Consider the following 25,411-nt stretch of genomic DNA (forward strand, 5'->3'; position numbering starts at 1 on the left):
CATCGGATATAAATAGAAATGGCACAAAGCCGACTTAAGTGCAAGAAGACTGACTCTTCTTACTGACTATGTTTGGAATCATTCCTGTGACACTAGTTATAGAATCCAATGCTTCACTTCAGGTTTACTGTATCCCTTGGACGTTCCTATTGACGATGAAACACAGAAATTGCATCGGAATTAAATAGAAGAGGCACAATGCCGACATAAGTACAAGAAGACTGACTCTTCTTACTGACTATGTTTTGAACCATTCCTAAGACGCTAGTTACAGATTCCGATGCCTCACTTCAGGTTTACTGTATCCCTTGGACCTTCTTTTTGACGATGAAACACAGATATTGCATCGGAATTAAATACAATAGGCACAATGCCGACTTAAGTGCATGAAGACTGACTCTTCTTACTGACTATGTTTTGAACCATTCCTGTGACACTAGTTATAGATTCCAATGCTTCCCTTCAGGTTTACTGTATCCCTTGGACCTTCTTATTGAAGATGAAACTCAGAAATTGCATCGGAATTAAATACAAAAGGCACAATGCCGACTTAAGTCCTAGAAGACTGACTCTTCTCACTGACTATGTTTTGAACCATTCCTAAGACGCTAGTTACAGATTCCGATGCCTCACTTCAGGTTTACTGTATCCCTTGGACCTTCTTATTGACGATGAAACACAGATATTGCATCGGAATTAAATACAAAAGGCACAATTCCGACTTACGTACAAGAAGACTGACTCTTCGTACTGACTATGTTTAAAACCATTCCTTTGACACTAGTTATAGATTCCGTTGATTCACTTCCGGTTTACTCTATCCCTTGGACCTTCTTATTGACGTTGAAACACAGAAATTGCATCGGAAATAAATAGAAATGGCACAAAGCCGACTTAAGTGCAAGAAGACTGACTCTTCTTACTGTCTGTGTTTTGAACCATTCCTGTGACGCTAGTTACAGATTCTGATGCTTCGCTTCAGATTTACTGTATCCCTTCGACCTTCCTATTGACGATGAAACACAGAAAGTGCATCGGAATGAAATAGGAAATGCACAATGCTGACTTAAGTACAAGAAGACTGACTCTTCCTACTGTCTATGTTTTGAACCATTCCTGTGACACTAGTTATAGATTCCGATGCTTCACTTCTGGTTTTCTGTATCCCTCTGACCTTCTTCTTGACGATGAAACACAGAAATTGCATCGGAATTAAATACAAAAGGCACAATGCCGACTTAAGTACAAAAAGACTGACCTATCTTACTGTCTATGCTTTGAACCATTCCTGTGACACTAGTTATAGATTCCGATGCTTCACTTCATGTTAACTGTATCCCTCTGACCTTCTTATTGACGATGAAACACAGAAGTTGCCTCGGAATTAAATAGAAAAGGCACAATGCCGACTTAAGTCCTAGAAGACTGACTCTTCTCACTGACTATGTTTTGAACCACTCCTAAGACGCTAGTTACAGATTCCGATGCCTCACTTCAGGTTTACTGTATCCCTTGGACCTTCTTATTGACGATGAAACACAGATATTGCATCGGAATTAAATACAAAAGGCACAATTCCGACTTAAGTACAAGAAGACTGACTCTTCGTACTGACTATGTTTAAAACCATTCCTTTGACACTAGTTATAGATTCCGTTGATTCACTTCCGGTTTACTCTATCCCTTGGACCTTCTTATTGACGTTGAAACACAGAAATTGCATCGGAAATAAATAGAAATGGCACAAAGCCGACTTAAGTGCAAGAAGACTGACTCTTCTTACTGACTATGTTTGGAATCATTCCTGTGACACTAGTTATAGAATCCAATGCTTCACTTCAGGTTTACTGTATCCCTTGGACCTTCTTATTGACGATGAAACACAGATATTGCATCGGAATTAAATACAAAAGGCACAATTCCGACTTAAGTACAAGAAGACTGACTCTTCTTACTGTCTATGTTTGAACCATTCCTGTGACGCTAGTTACAGATTCCGATGCTTATCTTCAGGTTTACTGTATCCCTCGGACCTTCTTTTTGATGATGAAACACAGAAATTGCATCGGAATTAAATAGAAAGGCACAATGCCGACTTAAGTGCAAGGAGAGTGACTCTTGTTACTGACTATGTTTTGAACCATTCCTGTGACGCTAGTTACAGATTCCGATGCTTCACTTCAGGTTTACTGTATCCCTTGGACCTTCTTATTGACGATGGAACACAGATATTGCATCGGAATTAAATTCAAAGGGCACAATGCCGACTTAAGTACATGAAGACTGACTCTTCATACTGACTATGTTTGAACAATTCCTGTGACACTAGTTACAGATTCCGATGCTTCACTTCAGGTTTAGTGTATCCCTCTGACCTTCTTATTGACGATGAAACACAGTAATTGCATCGGAATTAAATTGAAAAGGGCATGATGCCGACTTAAGTACAGGAAGTCTGACTCTTCTTACTGTCTATGTTTTGAACCATTCCTGTGACACTAGTTATAGATTCCGATGCTTCACTTCAGATTTACTGTATTCCGCTGACCTTCTTATTGACGATGAGACACAGAAATTGCATCGGAATTAAATACAAACGGCACAATGCCGACTTAAGTACATGTAGACTGACTCTACCTACTGTCTATGTTTTGAAACATTCCTGTGACACTAGTTATAGATTCCGATGCTTCATTTCAGGTTTATTGTATCCCTTGGACGTTCTTATTGACGATGAAATAAAGAAAGTGCATCGGAATTAAATAGAAAAGGCACAATGCCGACTTAAGTACAAGAAGACTAACTCTTCTTTCTGACTGTTTTGAACCATTCTTGTGACGGTAGTTTCAGATTCCGATGCTTCACTTCAGGTTAACTGTATCCCTCTGACCTTCTTATTGACGATGAAACACTGAAATTGCATCGGAATTAAATACAAAAGGCACAATGCCGACTTAAGTACATGTTGACTGACTCTTCCTACTGTCTATGTTTTGAAACAATCCTGTGGCACTAGTTAGAGATTTCGATGCTTCACTTCACGTTTACTGTATCAGTCTGACCGTCTTATTGACGATGAAACACAGTAATTACATCGGAATTAAATTGAAAAGGGCACAATGCCGACTTAAGTACGAGAAGACTGACTCTTCTTACTGTCTATGTTTAAACCATTCCTGTGACACTAGTTATTGATTCCGATGCTTCACTTCTGGTTTACTGTATCCCTTGGACCATCTTATTGACGATGATACACAGAAATTGCATCGGAATTAAATACAAAGGGCACAATGCCGACTTAAGTACAAGAAGACTGACTCTTCTTACTGACTATGTTTTGAACCATTCCTGTGACACTAGTTATAGATTCCCATGCTTCACTTCAGGTTAACTGTATCCCTCTGACCTTCTTATTGACGTCGAAACTCTGAAATTGCATAGGAATTAAATACAAAAGGCACAATGCCGACTTAAGTACATGTTGACTGACTCTTCCTACTGTCTATGTTTGAAACATTCCTGTGACCTTAGTTATAGATTCCGATGCTTCATTTCTGGTTTTCTGTATCCCTCTGACCATCTTATTGACGATGAAACACAGTGATTGCATCGGAATTAAATTAAAAAGCTCACAATTTCGACTTAAGTACAAGAGGACTGACTCTTCTTACTGACTATGATTTGAACCATTCCTCTGACGCAAGTTACAGATTCCGATGCTTCACTTCAGGTTTACTGCATCCCTCTGACATTCTTATTGACGATGAAACACTGAAATTGCAGCGGAATAAAATAGAAAAAACACAATGCCGACTAAAGTACAAGAAGACTGACTCTTCTTACTGGCTATGATTTGAACCATTCCTGTGACACTAGTTATAGATTCCGATGCTTCACATCAGGTTTACTGTATCCCTCTGACCTTCTTATTGACAATGAATCACAGAAATTGCATCGGAATTAAATAGAAAAGGCACAATGCCGACTTAAGTTCAAGAAGACTGACTCTTCGCACTGACTATGTTTTGAACCATTCCTGTGACACTGATTATAGATTCCGATGATTCACTTCAGATTTACTGTATCCCTTGGACCTTCGTGTTGACGATGAAACACAGAAATCGCATCGGAATTAAATACAAAAGGCACAATGCCAACTTAAGTACAAGAAGACTGACTCTTGTTACTGACTATGTTTTGAACCATTCCTGTGACGCTAGTTACAGATTCCGATGCTTCGCTTCAGATTTACTGTATTCCTCTGACCTTCAAATTGACGATGAAACACAGAAATTGCTTCGGAATTAAATACAAACGGCACAATGCAGACTTGAGTACATGTAGACTGACTCCTCCTACTGTCTATGTTTTGAAACATTCCTTTGACACTAGTTATAGATTCCGATGCTTCATATCAGGTTTACTGTATCCCTTGGACCTTCTTATTGACGATGAAACACAGAAAGTGCATCGGAATCAAATAGAAAAGGCACAATGCTGACTTATGTACAAGAAGACTAAACCTTCATTCTGACTGTTATGAACCATTCCTGTGACGGTAGTTACGGAATCCAATGCTTCACTTCAGGTTTACTGTATCCCTCCGACCTTCTTATTGACGATGAAACCCAGAAATTGCATCGGAATTAAATAGAAAAGGCACAATGCCGACTTATTTACAAGAAGACTGACTCTTCCTACTGTCTATGATTCGAACCATTCCTGTGACACTAGTTATGGATTCCGATGCTTCACTTCAGGTTTACTGTATCCCTCTGACCTCCATATTGCCGATGAAACACAGAAATTGCATCGGAATTAAATAGAAAAGGCACAACGCCGATTTAAGTACAAGAAGACTGACTCTTCTTCCTGACTATCTTTTGTACGATTCCTGTGACACTAGTTATAGATTCCGATGCTTCACTTCAGGTTTACTGTATCCCTCTGACCTTCTTATTGACGATGAAACACAGAAATTGCATCGGAATTAAATAGAAAAGGCACAATGCCGACTTTAGTACAAGAAGACAGACTCTTCTTACTGTCTATGTTTTGAACCATTCCTGTGACGCTAGTTACAGATTCCGATGCTTCTCTTAAGGTTTACTGGATCCCTTGGACCTTCTTATTGACGATGAAACACAGAAAATGCATCGGAATTAAATACAAGGGGCACAATGCCGACCTAAGTACAAGAAGACTGACTCTTCTTACTGACTATGATTTGTACCATTCCTGTGACACTAGTTATAGATTCCGATGATTCACTTCAGGTTTACTGTATCCCTTGGACCTTCATATTGCCGATGAAACACAGAAATTGCATCGGAAATAAATACAAAAGGTACAATGCCGACTTAAGTACAAGAAGACTGACTCTTCTTACTGACTATGTTTGGAACCATTCCTGTGACACTAGTTATACATTCCGATGATTCACTTCAGGTTTACTGTATCCCTCTGACCTTCTTATTGACGATGAAACACAGAAGTTGCATCGGAATTAAATAGAAAAGGCACAATGCCGACTTAAGTACAAGCAGACTGACTCTTCTTTCTATGTTTTGAACCATTCCTGTGACACTAGTTATAGATTCCGATGCTTCACTCCCGGTTTACTGTATCCCTTGGATCTTCTTATTGACGATGAAACACAGAAATTGCATCACAATTAAATACAAAAGCACAATGCCGACTTAAGTTCAAGAGGACTGACTCTTCGTAGTGACTATGTTTTGAACCATTCCTGTGACACTGGTTATTGATTCCGATGATTCACTTCAGATTTACTGTATCCCTTGGACCTACGTATTGACGATGAAACACAGTAATTGCATCGGAAGTAAATGGAAAAGGCACAATGCCGACCTAAGTACAAGAAGACTGACTCTTCTTACTGACTATGTTTGGAACCATTCCTGTGACACTAGTTATAGATTCCGATGCTTCACTTCAGGTTTACTGTATCCCTCTGACCTTCTTATTGACGATGAAACACAGATATTGCATCGGAATTAAATAGAAAAGGCACAATGCCGACTTAAGTACAAGAAGACTGACTCATCTTACTGTCTATGATTTCAACCATTCCTGTGACACTAGTTATAGATTCCGATGCTTCACTTCAGGTTTACTGTATTCCTTGGACCTTCTTATTGAAGATGAAACAAAGAAAATGCATAGGAATTAAATAGAAAAGGCACAATACCGACTTAAGTACAAGAAGACTGACTCTTCTTACTGTCTATGCTTTGAACCATTACTGTGACGCTAGTTACAGATTCCGATGCTTCACTTCAGGGTTACTGTATCCCTCTGACCTTCTTATTGACGATGAAACACAGAAATTGCATCGGAATTAAATAGAAAAGGCACAATGCCGACTTAAGTACAAGAAGACTGACTCTTCCTACTGTCTATGTTTTGAACCATTCCTGTGACACTAGTTATAGATTCCGATGCTTCACTTCAGGTTCACTGTATCCCTCTGACCTTCTTATTGGCGATGAAACACAGTAATTGCATCGGAATTAAATTGAAACGGGCACAATGCCGAATTAAGTACAAGAAGACTGTTTCTTCCTACTGTCTATGTTTTAAACCATTCCTGTGTCACTAGTTATAGAATACGATGCTTCATTTCAGGTTTACTGTATCCCTCTGACCTTCTTATTGACGATGAAACACAGATATTGCATCGGAATTAAATAGAAAAGGCACAATGCCGACTTAAGTACAAGAAGACTGACTCATCTTACTGTCTATGATTTCAACCATTCCTGTGACACTAGTTATAGATTCCGATGCTTCACTTCAGGTTTACTGTATTCCTTGGACCTTCTTATTGAAGATGAAACAAAGAAACTGCATAGGAATTAAATAGAAAAGGCACAATACCGACTTAAGTACAAGAAGACTGACTCTTCTTACTGTCTATGCTTTGAACCATTACTGTGACGCTAGTTACAGATTCCGATGCTTCACTTCAGGGTTACTGTATCCCTCTGACCTTCTTATTGACGATGAAACACAGAAATTGCATCGGAATTAAATAGAAAAGGCACAATGCCGACTTAAGTACAAGAAGACTGACTCTTCCTACTGTCTATGTTTTGAACCATTCCTGTGACACTAGTTATAGATTCCGATGCTTCACTTCAGGTTTACTGTATCCCTCTGACCTCCATATTGCCGATGAAACACAGAAATTGCATCGGAATTAAATAGAAAAGGCACAACGCCGATTTAAGTACAAGAAGACTGACTCTTCTTACTGACTATGTTTGGAACCATTCCTGTGACACTAGTTATAGATTCCGATGCTTCACTTCAGGTTTACTGTATCCCTCTGACCTTCTTATCGACGATGAAACACAGATATTGCATCGGAATTAAATAGAAAAGGCACAATGCCGACTTAAGTACAAGAAGACTGACTCATCTTACTGTCTATGATTTCAACCATTCCTGTGACACTAGTTATAGATTCCGATGCTTCACTTCAGGTTTACTGTATTCCTTGGACCTTCTTATTCAAGATGAAACAAAGAAACTGCATAGGAATTAAATAGAAAAGGCAGGATACCGACTTAAGTACAAGAAGACTGACTCTTCTTACTGTCTATGCTTTGAACCATTACTGTGACGCTAGTTACAGATTCCGATGCTTCACTTCAGGGTTACTGTATCCCTCTGACCTTCTTATTGACGATGAAACACAGAAATTGCATCGGAATTAAATAGAAAAGGCACAATGCCGACTTAGGTACAAGAAGACTGACTCTTCCTACTGTCTATGTTTTGAACCATTCCTGTGACACTAGTTATAGATTCCGATGCTTCACTTCAGGTTTACTGTATCCCTCTGACCTTCTTATTGACGATGAAACACAGAAATTGCATCGGAATTAAATAGAAAAGGCACAATGCCGACTTAAGTACAAGAAGACTGACTCTTCCTACTGTCTATGTTTTGAACCATTCCTGTGTCACTAGTTATAGAATACGATGCTTCATTTCAGGTTTACTGTATCCCTTGGACCTTCTCATTGACGATGAAACACAGAAAGTGCAACGGAATTAAATTGAAATGCACAATGCCGACTTAAATACAAGAAGACTGACTCTTCCTTATGGTTTTTTTTTAACAATTCCTGTGACACTAGTTACGGATTCCGGTGCTTCACTTCAGGTTTACTGTATCCCTCTGACCTTCTTATTGACGATGAAACACAGAAATTGCATCGGAATTAAATACAAAAGGCACAATGCAGACATAAGTACAAGAAGACTGACTCTTCCTACTGTCCATGTTTTGAACCATTCCTGTGACACTAGTTATAGATTCCGATGCTTCACTTCAGGTTTAGTGTATCCCTCTGACCTTATTGACGATGAAACACCGAAATAGCATCGGAATTAAATACAAAAGGCACAATGCCGACTTAAGTACAAGAAGACTGTCCCTTCTTACTGTCTATGTTTAGAACCATTCCTGTGACACTAGTTATAGATTCCGATGCTTCACTTCAGGTTTACAGTATCCCCCTGAACTTTTTCTTGACGATGAAACACAGAAATTGCATCGGAATTAAATACAAAAGGCACAATGCCGACTTAAGTACATGAAGACTGAGTCTTCCTACTGTCTATGTTTTGAACCATTCCTGTGACACTAGATATATATTCTTATGCTTCACTTCAGGTTTACTGCATCCCTCTGACCTTCTGATTGACGATGAAACACAGAAATTGCATCGGAATTAAATAGAAAAGGCACAATGCCGACTAAAGTACAAGAAGACAGATTCTTCTTACTGTCTATGTTTTGAACCATTCCTGTAACGCTAGTTACAGATTCCGAATTTTCACTTCGGGTTCACTGTATCCCTTGGACCTTCTTATTGACGATGAAACACAGAAATTTAACCGGAATTAAATACAATATGCACAATGCCGAATTAAGTACAAGAAGACTGACTCTTCTTACTGACTATGTTTTGAACCATTCCTGTGACACTAGTTATAGATTCCGATGCTTCACTTCAGGTTTACTGTATCCCGCTGACCCTCTTATTGACGATGAAACACAGAAATTGCCTCGGAATTAAATACAAAAGGCACAATGCCGAGTGAAGTACATGTAGACTGACTCTTCGTACTGTCTATGGTTTGAACCATTCCTGTGACACAAGTTATAGAATCCGATGCTTCATTTCAGGTTTGCTGTATCCCTTGGACCTTCTTATTGACGATGAAACACAGAAAGTGCAACGGAATTAAATAGAAAAGTCACAATTCCGACCTAAGTACAAGAAGACTGACTCTTCCTATTGTCTATGTTTTGAACCATCTGTGACACTAGTTACAGATTCCGATGCTTCACTTCAGGTTTACTGTATCCCTCTGACCTTCTTATTCACGATGAAAGACAGAAATTGCAACGGAATTAAATACAAAAGGCACAATGCCGACTTAACTACAATAAGACTGATTCCTCTTACAGTCTATGATTGGAACCATTCCTGTGAACCTAGTTATAGATTCCGATGCTTCACTTCAGGTTTACTGTATCCTTTGGACCTTCTTATTTACGATGAAACGCAGAAATTACATCGGAATTAAATACAAAAGGCACAATGCCGACTTAAGTACAAGAGGACAGACTCTTCCTACTGTCCATGTTTTAAACCATTCCTGTGACACTAGTTATAGATTCCGATGCTTCACTTCAGGTTCACTGTATCCCTCTGACCTTGTTATTGACGATGAAACACAGATATTGCATCGGAATTAAATACAAAAGGCACAATGCCGACTTCAGTACAAGAAGACTGACTCTTCTTACTGACTATGTTTTGAACCATTCCTGCGATACTAGTTAGAGATTCCGATGCTTCACTTGAGGTTTAGTGTATCCCTCTGACCTTCTTATTGTCGATGAAACACAGTAATTGCATCGGAATTAAACTAAAAAGGGCAAAATGCCGACTTAAGTACAAGAAGACTGACTCTTCCTACTGTCTATGTTTTGAACCATTCCTGTGACACTAGTTACAGATTCCGATGCTTCACTTCAGGTTTACAGTATCCCTCTGACCTTCTTATTGACGATGAAACACAGAAATTGCACCGGAATTAAGTACAAAAGGCACAATGCCGACTTAAGTACAAGTAGACTGACTCTTCTTACTGTCTATGTTTTGAACCATTCCTGTGACACTAGTTATAGATTCCGATGCCTCACATCAGGTTTACTGTATCTCTCTGACCTTCTTATTGACGATGAAACACAGAAATCGCATCGGAATTAAATAGAAAAGGCACAATGCCGACTTAAGTACAAGAAGACTGACTCTTTCTACTTTCTATGTTTTGAACCATTCCTGTGACACTAGTTATACATTCCGATTCTTCACCTCAGGTTTACTGTATCCCTCTGACCTTCTTATTGACGATGAAACACAGATATTGCATTGGAATTAAATACAAAAGGCACAATGCCGACTTAAGTACAAGTAGACTTACTCTTCTTACTGTCTATGATTTGAACCACTCCTGTGACACTAGTTATAGGTTCTGATGCTTCCCTTCAGGTTTACTGTGACCCTCTGACTTTCTTATTGACGACGAAACACAGAAATTGCATCGGAATTACATACAAAATGCACAATCCCGACTCAAGTACATGAAGACTGAATCTTCCTACTGTCTATGTTTTAAACCAATCCTGTGACACTAGTTATAGTTTCCGATGCTTCACTTCAGGTTTACTGTATCCCTTGGACCGTCTTATTGACGATGAAACACAGAAATTGCATCGGAATTAAATACAAAAGGCACAATGCCGACTTAAGTACAAGAAGACTGACTCTTCCTACTGTCCATGTTTTAAACCGTTCCTGTGACACTGGTTATAGATTCCGATGATTCACTTCAGATTTACTGTATCCCTTGGACCTTCGTATTGACGATGAAACACAGTAATTGCATCGGAAGTAAATAGAAAAGGCACAATGCCGACTTAAGTACAAGAAGACTGACTCTTCTTACTGACTATGTTTGGAACCATTCCTGTGACACTAGTTATAGATTCCGATGCTTCACTTCATGTTTACTGTATCCCTCTGACCTTCTTATTGACGATGAAACACAGATATTGCATCGGAATTAAATAGAAAAGGCACAATGCCGACTTAAGTACAAGAAGACTGACTCTTCTTACTGTCTATGATTTCAACCATTCCTGTGACACTAGTTATAGATTCCGATGCTTCACTTCAGGTTTACTGTATCCCTTGGACCTTCTTATTGAAGATGAAACACGGAAACTGCATAGGAATTAAATAGAAAAGGCACAATGCCGACTTAAGTACAAGAAGACTGACTCTTCTTACTGTCTATGTTTTGAACCATTACTGTGACGCTAGTTACAGATTCCGATGCTTCATTTCAGGGTTACTGTATCCCTCTGACCTTCTTATTGACGATGAAACACAGAAATTGCATGGGAATTAAATAGAAAAGGCACAATGCCGACTTAAGTACAAGAAGACTGAATCATCCTACAGTCTATGTTGGAACCATTCCTGTGACACTAGTTATTGATTCCGATGCTTCAGATCAGGTTTACTGTATCCCTTGGACTTTCTTATTGACGATGAAACACAGAAATTGCATCGGAATTAAGTAGAAATGGCACAATGCCGACTTAAGTACAAGAAGACTGACTCTTCATACTGACTATGTTTTGAACAATTCCTGTGACACTAGTTACAGATTCCGACGCTTCACTTCTGGTTAACTGTATCCCTCTGACCTTCTTATTGACGATGAAACACAGTAATTGCATCGGAATTAAATTGAAAAGGGCATGATGCCGACTTAAGTACAGGAAGTCTGACTCTTCTTACTGTTTATGTTTTGAACCATTCCTGTGACACTAGTTATAGATTCCGATGCTTCACTTCAGATTTACTGTATGCCGCTGACCTTCTTATTGACGATGAGACACAGAAATTGCATCGGAATTAAATACAAACGGCACAATGCCGACTTAAGTACATGTAGACTGACTCTACCTACTGTCTATGTTTTGAAACATTCCTGTGACACTAGTTATAGATTCCGATGCTTCATTTCAGGTTTATTGTATCCCTTGGACCTTCTTATTGACGATGAAATAAAGAAAGTGCATCGGAATTAAATAGAAAAGGCACAATGCCGACTTAAGTACAGGAAGACTAACTCTTCTTTCTGACTGTTTTGAACCATTCCTGTGACGGTAGTTTCAGATTTCGAAGCTTCACTTAAGGTTTACTGTATCCCTTGGACCATCTTATTGACGATGATACACCGAAATTGCATCGGAATTAAATACAAAGGGCACAATGCCGACTTAAGTACAAGAAGACTGACTCTTCTTACTGACTATGTTTTGAAGCATTCCTGTGACACTAGTTATAGATTCCGATGCTTCACTTCAGGTTAACTGTATCCCTCTGACCTTCTTGTTGACAATGAAACACTGAAATTGCATCGGAATTAAATACAAAAGGCACAATGTCGACTTAAGTACATGTTGACTGACTCTTCGTACTGTCTATGTTTTGAAACATTCCTGTGGCACTAGTTAGAGATTTCGATGCTTCACTTCACGTTTACTGTATCAGTGTGACCTTCTTATTGACGATGAAACACAGTAATTACATCGGAATTAAATTGAAAAGGGCACAATGCCGACTTAAGTACGAAAAGACTGACTCTTCTTACTGTCTATGTTTTAAACCATTCCTGTGACACTAGTTATTGTTCCGATGCTTAACTTCTGGTTTACTGTATCCCTTGGACCATCTTATTGACGATGATACACAGAAATTGCATCGGAATTAAATACAAAGGGCACAATGCCGACTTAAGTAGAAGAAGACTGACTCTTCTTACTGACTATGTTTTGAACCATTCCTGTGACACTAGTTATAGATTCCCATGCTTCACTTCAGGTTAACTGTATCCCTCTGACCTTCTTATTGACGATGAAACTCTGAAATCGCATAGGAATTAAATACAAAAGGCACAATGCCGACTTAAGTACATGTTGACTGACTCTTCCTACTGTCTATGTTTTGAAACATTCCTGTGACCTTAGTTATAGATTCCGATGCTTCATTTCAGGTTTTCTGTATCCCTCTGACCATCTTATTGACGATGAAACACAGTGATTGCAGCGGAATTAATTTAAAAAGCTCACAATTTCGACTTAAGTACAAGAGGACTGACTCTTCTTACTGACTATGATTTGAACCATTCCTCTGACGCAAGTTACAGATTCCGATGCTTCACTTCAGGTTTACTGCATCCCTCTGACATTCTTATTGACGATGATACACTGAAATTGCATCGGAATAAAATAGAAATAACACAATGCCGACTTAAGTACAAGAAGACTCCCGGTTTACTGTATCCCTTGGATCTTCTTATTGACGATGAAACACAGAAATTGCATCACAATTAAATACAAAAGCACAATGCCGACTTAATTCAAGAAGACTGACTCTTCGTACTGACTATGTTTTGAACCATTCCTGTGACACTGGTTATAGATTCCGATGATTCACTTCAGATTTACTGTATCCCTTGGACCTTCGTGTTGACGATGAAACACAGAAATCGCATCGGAATTAAATACAAAAGGCACAATGCCGACTTAAGTACAAGAAGACTGACTCTTCTTACTGACTATGTTTTGAACCATTCCTGTGACACTAGTTATAGATTCCGATGCTTCACTTCAGATTTACTGTATTCCTCTGACCTTCAAATTGACGATGAAACACAGAAATTGCATCGGAATTAAATACAATCGGCACATTGCCGACTTGAGTACATGTAGGCTGACTCCTCCTACTGTCTATGTTTTGAAACATTCCTGTGACACTAGTTATAGATTCCGATGCTTCATATCAGGTTTACTGTATCCCTTGGACCTTCTTATTGACGATGAAACACAGAAAGTGCATCGGAATCAAATAGAAAAGGCACAAGGCTGGCTTATGTACAAGAAGACTAACCCTTCTTTCTGACTGATTTGAACCATTCCTGTGACGGTAGTTACGGAATCCAAAGCTTCACTTCAGGTTTACTGTATCCCTCTGACCCTCTAATTGACGATGAAACCCAGAAATTGCATTGGAATTAAATAGAAAAGGCACAATGCCGACTTAATTACAAGAAGACTGACTCTTCCTACTGTCTATGTTTCGAACCATTCCTGTGACACTAGTTATAGATTCCGATGCTTCACTTCAGGTTTACTGTATCCCTCTGACCTTCATATTGCCGATGAAACACAGAAATTGCATCGGAATTAAATACAAAAGGCACAAAGCCGACGTAAGTACAAGAAGACTGACCCTTCTTACTGACTATGTTTTGAACCATTCCTGTGACACTAGTTAGAGATTCCGATGCTTCACTACAGGTTTACTGTATCCCTCTGATCTTCGTATTGACGATGAAACACAGAAAGTGCATCGGAATTAAATAGAAAAGGCACAATACCAACTTAAGTACAAGAAGACTGACTCTTCCTACTGTCAATGTTTTGAACCATTCCTGTCACACTAGTTATAGATTCCGATGCCTCACTTCAGGTTTACTGTATCCCTTGGACCTTCTTATTGACGATGAAACACAGTAATTGTATCGGAATTAAATACAAATGCCACAATGCCGACTTAAGTACAAGAAGACTGACTCTTCTTACTGACTATCTTTGGAACCATTCCTGTGACACTAGTTATAGATTCCGATGCTTCACTTCATTTTTACTGTATCCCTTGGACTTTCTTATTGACGATGAAACACAGATATTGCATCGGAATTAAATACAATAGGCACAATGCCGACGTAAGTACTATAAGACTGACTCTTCTTACTGACTATGTTTTGAACTATTCCTGTGGCACTAGTTAGAGATTCCGATGCTTCACTTCAGGTTTGCTATATCCCTCTGACCTTATTATTGACAATGAAACACAGAAATTGCCTCGGAATTAAATTGAAAAAGGCACAATGCCGACTTAAGTACAAGAAGACTGACTCTTCTTACTGTCTATGTTTTGCACCATTCCTGTGACACTAGTTATAGATTCCGATGCTTCACTTCAGGTTTACTGTATCCCTCTGACCTTCTTATTGACGGTGAAACACAGAAATTGCATCGGAATTAAATACAAAAGCCACAAAGCCGACTTAAGTACAAGAAGACTGACTCTTCTTACTGACTATGTATTGAACCATTCCTGTGACACTAGTTATAGATTCCGATGCTTCAATTCAGGTTTACTGTATCCCTCAACCTTCTTATTGAAGATGAAACACAGATAGTGCATCGGAGTTAAATACAAAAGGCACAATGCCGACTTAAGTACATGACGACTGACTCTTCCTACTGTCTATGTTTTGAACCACTCCTATGACACTAGTTATAGTTTTCGATGCTTCACTTCTGGATTACTGTATCCCTCTGACCTTCTTTTTGACGATGCAACACAGAAATTGCATCGGAATTAAATAGAAAAGGCACAATGCCGACTTAAGTACAAGAAAACTGACTCTTCCTACTGTCTATGTTTTGAACCATTCCTGTGACACTAGTTATAGATTCCGATGCTTCACTTCAGGTTTACTGTATCCCTCTGACCTTCTTATTGACGGTGAAGCACAGAAATTGCATCGGAATTAAATACAAATGGCACAATGCCGACTTAAGTACAAGAAGACTGACTCTGCTTACTGTCTATGTTTTGAACCATTCCTGTGACACTAGATATAGATTCCGATGCTTCACTTCAGTTTTACTGTATCCCTTGGACCTTCTTGTTGACGATGCAACACAGAAATTGCCTCGGAATAAAATAGAAAACGCACAATGCCGACTTAAGTACAAGATGACTGACTCTTCTAACTGTCTATGTTTTGAACCATTCCTGTGACCGTAGTTACAGGTTCCGATGCTTCACTTCAGGTTTATTGTATCCCTCTGACCTTCTTATTGACGATGAAACACAGAAATTGCATCGGAATTAAATAGAAAAGGCACAATGCCGACTTAAGTACAAGAAGACTGACACTTCCTACTGTCTATGTTTTGAACCATTCCTGTGTCACTAGTTAGAGACTCCGATGCTTCACTTCAGGTTTACTGTATCCCTCTGACCTTCTTATTGACGATGAAACACATTAACTGCATCGGAAATAAATTGAAAAGGGCACAATGCCGAGTTAAGTACAAGAAGACTGACTCTTCTTACCGTCTATGTTTTAACCATTCCTGTGACACTAGTTATAGATTCCGATGCTTCACTTCAGGTTTACTGTATCCCTCTGACCTTCTTATTGACGATGAAACACAGAAAGTGCATCGGAATTAAATAGAAAAGGCACAAAGCAGACATAAGTACAAGAGGACTGACTCTCCCTACTGTCTATGTTTTGAACCATTCCTGCGGCACTAGTTATAGATTCCGATGCCTCACTTCAGGTTCACTGTATCCCTTAGTCCTTCTTATTGACGATTAAACACAGATATTGCATCGGAATTAAATACAAAAGGCACAATGCCGACGTAAGTACTAGAAGACTGACTCTTCTTTCTGTCTATGATTTGAACCATTCCTGTGACACTAGTTATAGATTCCGATGCTTCACTTCAGGTTTACTGTATCCATCTGACCTTCTTATTGACGGTGAAACACAGAAAATGCATCGGAATTAAATAGAAAAGGCACAATGCCGACTTCAGTACAAGAAGACTGACCCTTCTTACTGTCTATGATATGAACCATTCCTGTGACACTAGTTATAAATTCCGATACTTCACTTCAGGTTTACTGTATCCCTTGGACCTTCTTATTGACGATGAAACACAGAAATTGCATCGGAATTAAACAGAAAAGGCACAATGCCGACATAAGTACAAGAACACTGACTCTTCATACTGACAATGTTTTGAACCATTGCTGCGACGCTAGTTACAGATTCCGATGCTTCACTTCAGGTTTACTGTATCCCTCAACCTTCTTATTGAAGATGAAACACAGATAGTGCATCGGAGTTAAATACAAAAGGCACAATGCCGACTTAAGTACAAGACGACTGACTCTTCCTACTGTCTATGTTTTGAACCACTCCTATGACACTAGTTATAGTTTTCGATGCTTCACTTCTGGATTACTGTATCCCTCTGACCTTCTTTTTGACGATGCAACACAGAAATTGCATCGGAATTAAATAGAAAAGGCACAATGCCGACTTAAGTACAAGAAAACTGACTCTTCCTACTGTCTATGTTTTGAACCATTCCTGTGACACTAGTTATAGATTCCGATGCATCACTTCCGGTTTACTGTATCCCTCTGACCTTCTTATTGACGGTGAAGCACAGAAATTGCATCGGAATTAAATACAAATGGCACAATGCCGACTTAAGTACAAGAAGACTGACTCTGCTTACTGTCTATGTTTTGAACCATTCCTGTGACACTAGATATAGATTCCGATGCTTCACTTCAGTTTTACTGTATCCCTTGGACCTTCTTGTTGACGATGCAACACAGAAATTGCCTCGGAATAAAATAGAAAACGCACAATGCCGACTTAAGTACAAGATGACTGACTCTTCTAACTGTCTATGTTTTGAACCATTCCTGTGACACTAGTTATAGATTCCGATACTTCACTTCAAGTTTACTGTATCCCTTTGACCTTCTTATTGACGATGAAACACAGAAATTGCATCGGAATTAAACAGAAAAGGCACAATGCCGACTTATGTACAAGAACACTGATTCTTCTTACTGTCTATGTTTTGAACCTTTCCTGTGACCGTAGTTACAGATTCCGATGCTTCACTTCAGGTTTACTGTATCCCTCTGACCTTCCTATTGACGTTGCAACACAGAAATTACATCGGAATTAAATAGAAAAGGCACAATGCCGCCTTAAGTACAAGTAGACTGACTCTTCCTACTGTCTATGTTTTGAACCATTCCTGTGACACTACTTATAGATTCCGATGCTTTACTTCAGGTTTACTGTATTTCTCTGACCTTCTTATTGACGATGAAACACAGATATTGCATCGGAATTAAATACAAAAGCCACAATGCCGACTTAAGTACAAGAAGACTGACTCATCTTACTGACTATGTTTTCAACCATTCCTGTGACGATAGTTACAGATTTCAATGCTTCATTTCAGGTTTACTGTATCCCTTGGACCTTCTTATTGACGATGCAAAACAGAAATTACATCGGAATTAAATAGAAAAGGCACAATGCCGCCTTAAGTACAAGTAGACTGACTCTTCCTACTGTCTATGTTTTGAACCATTCCTGTGACACTACTTATAGATTCCGATGCTTTACTTCAGGTTTACTGTATTTCTCTGACCTTCTTATTGACGATGAAACACAGATATTGCATCGGAATTAAATACAAATAGCACAATGCCGACTTAAGTACAAGAAGACTGTCTCTTCTTACTCTCTATGATTTGAACCTTTCCTGTGACACTAGTTATAGATTCCGATGCTTCACTTCAGGTTTACTGTACCTCTCTGACCTTCTTGTTGACGATGAAACACAGATATTGCATCGGAATTAAATACAAAAGGCACAATGGCGACTTAAGTACAAGAAGACTGACTCTTCTTACTGACTGTGTTTTGAACCATTCCTGTGACGATAGTTACAGATTCCGATGCTTCACTTCAGGTTTACTGTATCCCTTGGACCGTCGTATTGACGATGAAACACAGATATTGCATCGGCATTAAATACAAAAGGAACAATGCCGACGTAAGTACAGGAAGACTGACTTTTCTTACTGACTCTGTTTTGAACCATTCCTGTGACACTAGTTAGAGATTCCGATGCTTCACTTCAGGGTTACTGTATCCCTCTGACCTTCTAATTGACGATGAAACACAGTAATTGCATCGGAATTTAATTGAGAAGGGCACAATGCCGACTTAAGTACTAGAAGACTGACTCTTCTTACTGTATATGCTTTGAACCATTCCTGTGACACTAGTTATAGATTCCGATGCTTCACTTCAGGTTTAATGTATCCCTTGGATCCTCTTTTTGACGATGAAACACAGAAATTGCATCGGAATTAGATACTAAAGCCACAATGCCTACTTAAGTACAAGAAGACTGTCTCTTCTTACTGACTATGTTTTGAACCATTCCTGGGACACTAGTTATAGATTCCGATGCTTCACTTCAGGTTTACTGTATCCCTCTGATCTTCGTATTGACGATGAAACACAGAAAGTGCATCGGAATTAAATAGAAAAGGCACAATACCAACTTAAGTACAAGAAGACTGACTCTTCCTACTGTCAATGTTTTGAACCATTCCTGTGACACTAGTTATAGATTCCGATGCCTCACTTCAGGTTCACTGTATCCCTTGGACCTTCTTATTGACGATGAAACACAGAAATTGTATCGGAATTAAATACAAATGCCACAATGCCGACTTAAGTACAAGAAGACTGACTCTTCTTACTGACTATCGTTGGAACCATTCCTGTGACACTAGTTATAGATTCCGATGCTTCACTTCATTTTTACTGTATCCCTTGGACCTTCTTATTGACGATGAAACACAGATATTGCATCGGAATTAAATACAATAGGCACAATGCCGACGTAAGTACTATAAGACTGACTCTTCTTACTGACTATGTTTTGAACTATACCTGTGGCACTAGTTAGAGATTCCGATGCTTCACTTCAGGTTTGCTATATCCCTCTGACCTTATTATTGACAATGAAACACAGAAATTGCATCGGAATTAAATTGAAAAAGGCACAATGCCGACTTAAGTACAAGAAGACTGACTCTTCTTACTGTCTATGTTTTGCACCATTCCTGTGACACTAGTTATAGATTCCGATGCTTCACTTCAGGTTTACTGTATCCCTCTGACCTTCTTATTGACGGTGTAACACAGAAATTGCATCGGAATTAAATACAAAAGCCACAAAGCCGACTTAAGTACAAGAAGACTGACTCTTCTTACTGACTATGTATTGAACCATTCCTGTGACACTAGTTATAGATTCCGATGCTTCAATTCAGGTTTACTGTATCCCTCAACCTTCTTATTGAAGATGAAACACAGATAGTGCATCGGAGTTAAATACAAAAGGCACAATGCCGTCTTAAGTACAAGACGACTGACTCTTCCTACTGTCTATGTTTTGAACCACTCCTATGACACTAGTTATAGTTTTCGATGCTTCACTTCTGGATTACTGTATCCCTCTGACCTTCTTTTTGACGATGCAACACAGAAATTGCATCGGAATTAAATAGAAAAGGCACAATGCCGACTTAAGTACAAGAAAACTGACTCTTCCTACTGTCTATGTTTTGAACCATTCCTGTGACACTAGTTATAGATTCCGATGCTTCACTTCAGGTTTACTGTATCCCTCTGACCTTCTTATTGACGGTGAAGCACAGAAATTGCATCGGAATTAAATACAAATGGCACAATGCCGACTTAAGTACAAGAAGACTGACTCTGCTTACTGTCTATGTTTTGAACCATTCCTGTGACACTAGTTATAGATTCCGATGCTTCACTTCAGTTTAACTGTATCCCTTGGACCTTCTTGTTGACGATGCAACACAGAAATTGCCTCGGAATAAAATAGAAAACGCACAATGCCGACTTAAGTACAAGATGACTGACTCTTCTAACTGTCTATGTTTTGAACCATTCCTGTGACCGTAGTTACAGGTTCCGATGCTTCACTTCAGGTTTATTGTATCCCTCTGACCTTCTTATTGACGATGAAACACAGAAATTGCATCGGAATTAAATAGAAAAGGCACAATGCCGACTTAAGTACAAGAAGACTGACTCTTCCTACTGTCTATGTTTTGAACCATTCCTGTGTCACTAGTTAGAGACTCCGATGCTTCACTTCAGGTTTACTGTATCCCTCTGACCTTCTTATTGACGATGAAACACATTAACTGCATCGGAAATAAATTGAAAAGGGCACAATGCCGAGTTAAGTACAAGAAGACTGACTCTTCTTACCGGCTATGTTTTGAACCATTCCTGTGACACTAGTTATAGATTCCGATGCTTCACTTCAGGTTTACTGTCTCCCTCTGACCTTCTTATTGACGATGAAACACAGAAAGTGCATCGGAATTAAATAGAAAAGGCACAAAGCAGACATAAGAACAAGAGGACTGACTCTCCCTACTGTCTATATTTTGAACCATTCCTGTGGCACTAGTTATAGATTCCGATGCCTCACTTCAGGTTCACTGTATCCCTTAGTCCTTCTTATTGACGATTAAACACAGATATTGCATCGGAATTAAATACAAAAGGCACAATGCCGACGTAAGTACTGGAAGACTGACTCTTCTTTCTGTCTATGATTTGAACCATTCCTGTGACACTAGTTATAGATTCCGATGCTTCACTTCAGGTTTTCTGTATCCATCTGACCTTCTTATTGACGGTGAAACACAGAAATTGCATCGGAATTAAATAGAAAAGGCACAATGCCGACTTCAGTACAAGAAGACTGACCCTTCTTACTGTCTATGATTTGAACTATTCCTGTGACACTAGTTATAGATTCCGATACTTCACTTCAGGTTTACCGTATCCCTTGGACCTTCTTATTGACGATGAAACACAGAAATTGCATCGGAATTAAACAGAAAAGGCACAATGCCGACTTAAGTACAAGAACACTGACTCTTCATACTGACAATGTTTTGAACCATTGCTGCGACGCTAGTTACAGATTCCGATGCTTCACTTCAGGTTTACTGTATCCCTCAACCTTCTTATTGAAGATGAAACACAGATAGTGCATCGGAGTAAAATACAAAATGCACAATGCCGACTTAAGTACAAGACGACTGACTCTTCCTACTGTCTATGTTTTGAACCACTCCTATGACACTAGTTATAGTTTTCGATGCTTCACTTCTGGATTACTGTATCCCTCTGACCTTCTTTTTGACGATGCAACACAGAAATTGCATCGGAATTAAATAGAAAAGGCACAATGCCGACTTAAGTACAAGAAAACTGACTCTTCCTACTGTCTATGTTTTGAACCATTCCTGTGACACTAGTTATAGATTCCGATGCTTCACTTCAGGTTTACTGTATCCCTCTGACCTTCTTATTGACGGTGAAGCACAGAAATTGCATCGGAATTAAATACAAATGGCACAATGCCGACTTAAGTACAAGAAGACTGTCTCTGCTTACTGTCTATGTTTTGAACCATTCCTGTGACACTAGATATAGATTCCGATGCTTCACTTCAGTTTTACTGTATCCCTTGGACCTTCTTGTTGACGATGCAACACAGAAATTGCCTCGGAATAAAATAGAAAACGCACAATGCCGACTTAAGTACAAGATGACTGACTCTTCTAACTGTCTATGTTTTGAACCATTCCTGTGACACTAGTTATAGATTCCGATACTTCACTTCAGGTTGACTGTATCCCTTGGACCTTCTTATTGACGATGAAACACAGAAATTGCATCGGAATTAAATAGAAAAGGCACAATGCCGACTTAAGTACAAGAACACTGATTCTTCTTACTGTCTATGTTTTGAACCATTCCTGTGACCGTAGTTACAGATTCCGATGCTTCACTTCAGGTTTACTGTATCCCTCTGACCTTCCTATTGACGATGCAACACAGAAACTACATCGGAGTTAAATAGAAAAGGCACAATGCCGCCTTAAGTACAAGTGGACTGACTCTTCCTACTGTCTATGTTTTGAACCATTCCTGTGACACTACTTATAGATTCCGATGCTTTACTTCAGGTTTACTGTATTTCTCTGACCTTCTTATTGACGATGAAACACAGATATTGCATCGGAATTAAATACAAAAGGCACAATGCCGACTTAAGTACAAGAAGACTGACTCTTCTTACTGACTATGTTTTCAACCATTCCTGTGAAGATAGTTACAGATTTCAATGCTTCATTTCAGGTTTACTGTATCCCTTGGACCTTCTTATTGACGATGCAACACAGAAATTACATCGGAATTAAATAGAAAAGGCACAATGCCGCCTTAAGTACAAGTAGACTGACTCTTCCTACTGTCTATGTTTTGAACCATTCCTGTGACACTACTTATAGTTTCCGATGCTTTACTTCAGGTTTACTGTATTTCTCTGACCTTCTTATTGACGATGAAACACAGATATTGCATCGGAATTAAATACAAATAGCACAATGCCGACTTAAGTACAAGAAGACTGTCACTTCTTACTCTCTATGATTTGAACCTTTCCTGTGACACTAGTTATAGATTCCGATGCTTCACTTCAGGTTTACTGTACCTCTCTGACCTTCTTGTTCACGATGAAACACAGATATTGCATCGGAATTAAATACAACAGAAACAATGGCGACTTAAGTACAAGAAGACTGACTCTTCTTACTGACTATGTTTTGAACCATTCCTGTGACGATTGTTACAGATTCCGATGCTTCACTTCAGGTTTACTGTATCCCTTGGACCGTCTTATTGACGATGAAACACAGATATTGCATCGGCATTAAATACAAAAGGCACAATGCCGACGTAAGTACAGGAAGACTGACTTTTCTTACTGACTCTGTTTTGAACCATTCCTGTGACACTAGTTAGAGATTCCGATGCTTCACTTCAGGGTTACTGTATCCCTCTGACCTTCTAATTGACGATGAAACACAGTAATTGCATCGGAATTTAATTGAGAAGGGCACAATGCCGACTTAAGTACTAGAAGACTGACTCTTCTTACTGTATATGTTTTGAACCATTCCTGTGACACTAGTTATAGATTCCTTAGCTTCACTTCAGGTTTAATGTATCCCTTGGATCCTCTTATTGACGATGAAACACAGAAATTGCATCGGAATTAGATACTAAAGCCACAATGCCTACTTAAGTACAAGAAGACTGTCTCTTCTTACTGACTATGTTTTGAACCATTCCTGGGACACTAGTTATAGGTTCCGATGCCTCACTTCAGGTTTACTGTATCCCTCTGATCTTCGTATTGACGATGAAACACAGAAAGTGCATCGGAATTAAATAGAAAAGGCACAATACCAACTTAAGTACAAGAAGACTGACTCTTCCTACTGTCAATGTTTTGAACCATTCCTGTGACACTAGTTATAGATTCCGATGCCTCACTTCAGGTTTACTGTATCCCTTGGACCTTCTTATTGACGATGAAACACAGAAATTGTATCGGAATTAAATACAAATGCCACAATGCCGACTTAAGTACAAGAAGACTGACTCTTCTTACTGACTATCTTTGGAACCATTCCTGTGACACTAGTTATAGATTCCGAAGCTTCACTTCATTTTTACTGTATCCCTTGGACCTTCTTATTGACGATGAAACACAGATATTGCATCGGAATTAAATACAATAGGCACAATGCCGACGTAAGTACTATAAGACTGACTCTTCTTACTGACTATGTTTTGAACTATTCCTGTGGCACTAGTTAGAGATTCCGATGCTTCACTTCAGGTTTGCTATATCCCTCTGACCTTATTATTGACAATGAAACACAGAAATTGCATCGGAATTAAATTGAAAAAGGCACAATGCCGACTTAAGTACAAGAAGACTGACTCTTCTTACTGTCTATGTTTTGCACCATTCCTGTGACACTAGTTATAGATTCCGATGCTTCACTTCAGGTTTACTGTATCCCTCTGACCTTCTTATTGACGGTGAAACACAGAAATTGCATCGGAATTAAATACAAAAGCCACAAAGCCGACTTAAGTACAAGAAGACTGACTCTTCTTACTGACTATGTATTGAACCATTCCTGTGACACTAGTTATAGATTCCGATGCTTCAATTCAGGTTTACTGTATCCCTCAACCTTCTTATTGAAGATGAAACACAGATAGTGCATCGGAGTTTAATACAAAAGGCACAATGCCGACTTAAGTACAAGGCGACTGACTCTTCCTACTGTCTATGTTTTGAACCACTCCTATGACACTAGTTATAGTTTTCGATGCTTCACTTCTGGATTACTGTATCCCTCTGACCTTCTTTTTGACGATGCAACACAGAAATTGCATCGGAATTAAATAGAAAAGGCACAATGCCGACTTAAGTACAAGAAAACTGACTCTTCCTACTGTCTATGTTTTGAACCATTCCTGTGACACTAGTTATAGATTCCGATGCTTCACTTCAGGTTTACTGTATCCCTCTGACCTTCTTATTGACGGTGAAGCACAGACATTGCATCGGAATTAAATACAAATGGCACAATGCCGACTTAAGTAC

This window comes from Schistocerca americana, chromosome X, assembly GCF_021461395.2.
Source record: "Schistocerca americana isolate TAMUIC-IGC-003095 chromosome X, iqSchAmer2.1, whole genome shotgun sequence".
In the NCBI taxonomy this organism is placed as follows: Eukaryota; Metazoa; Arthropoda; class Insecta; order Orthoptera; family Acrididae; genus Schistocerca; species Schistocerca americana.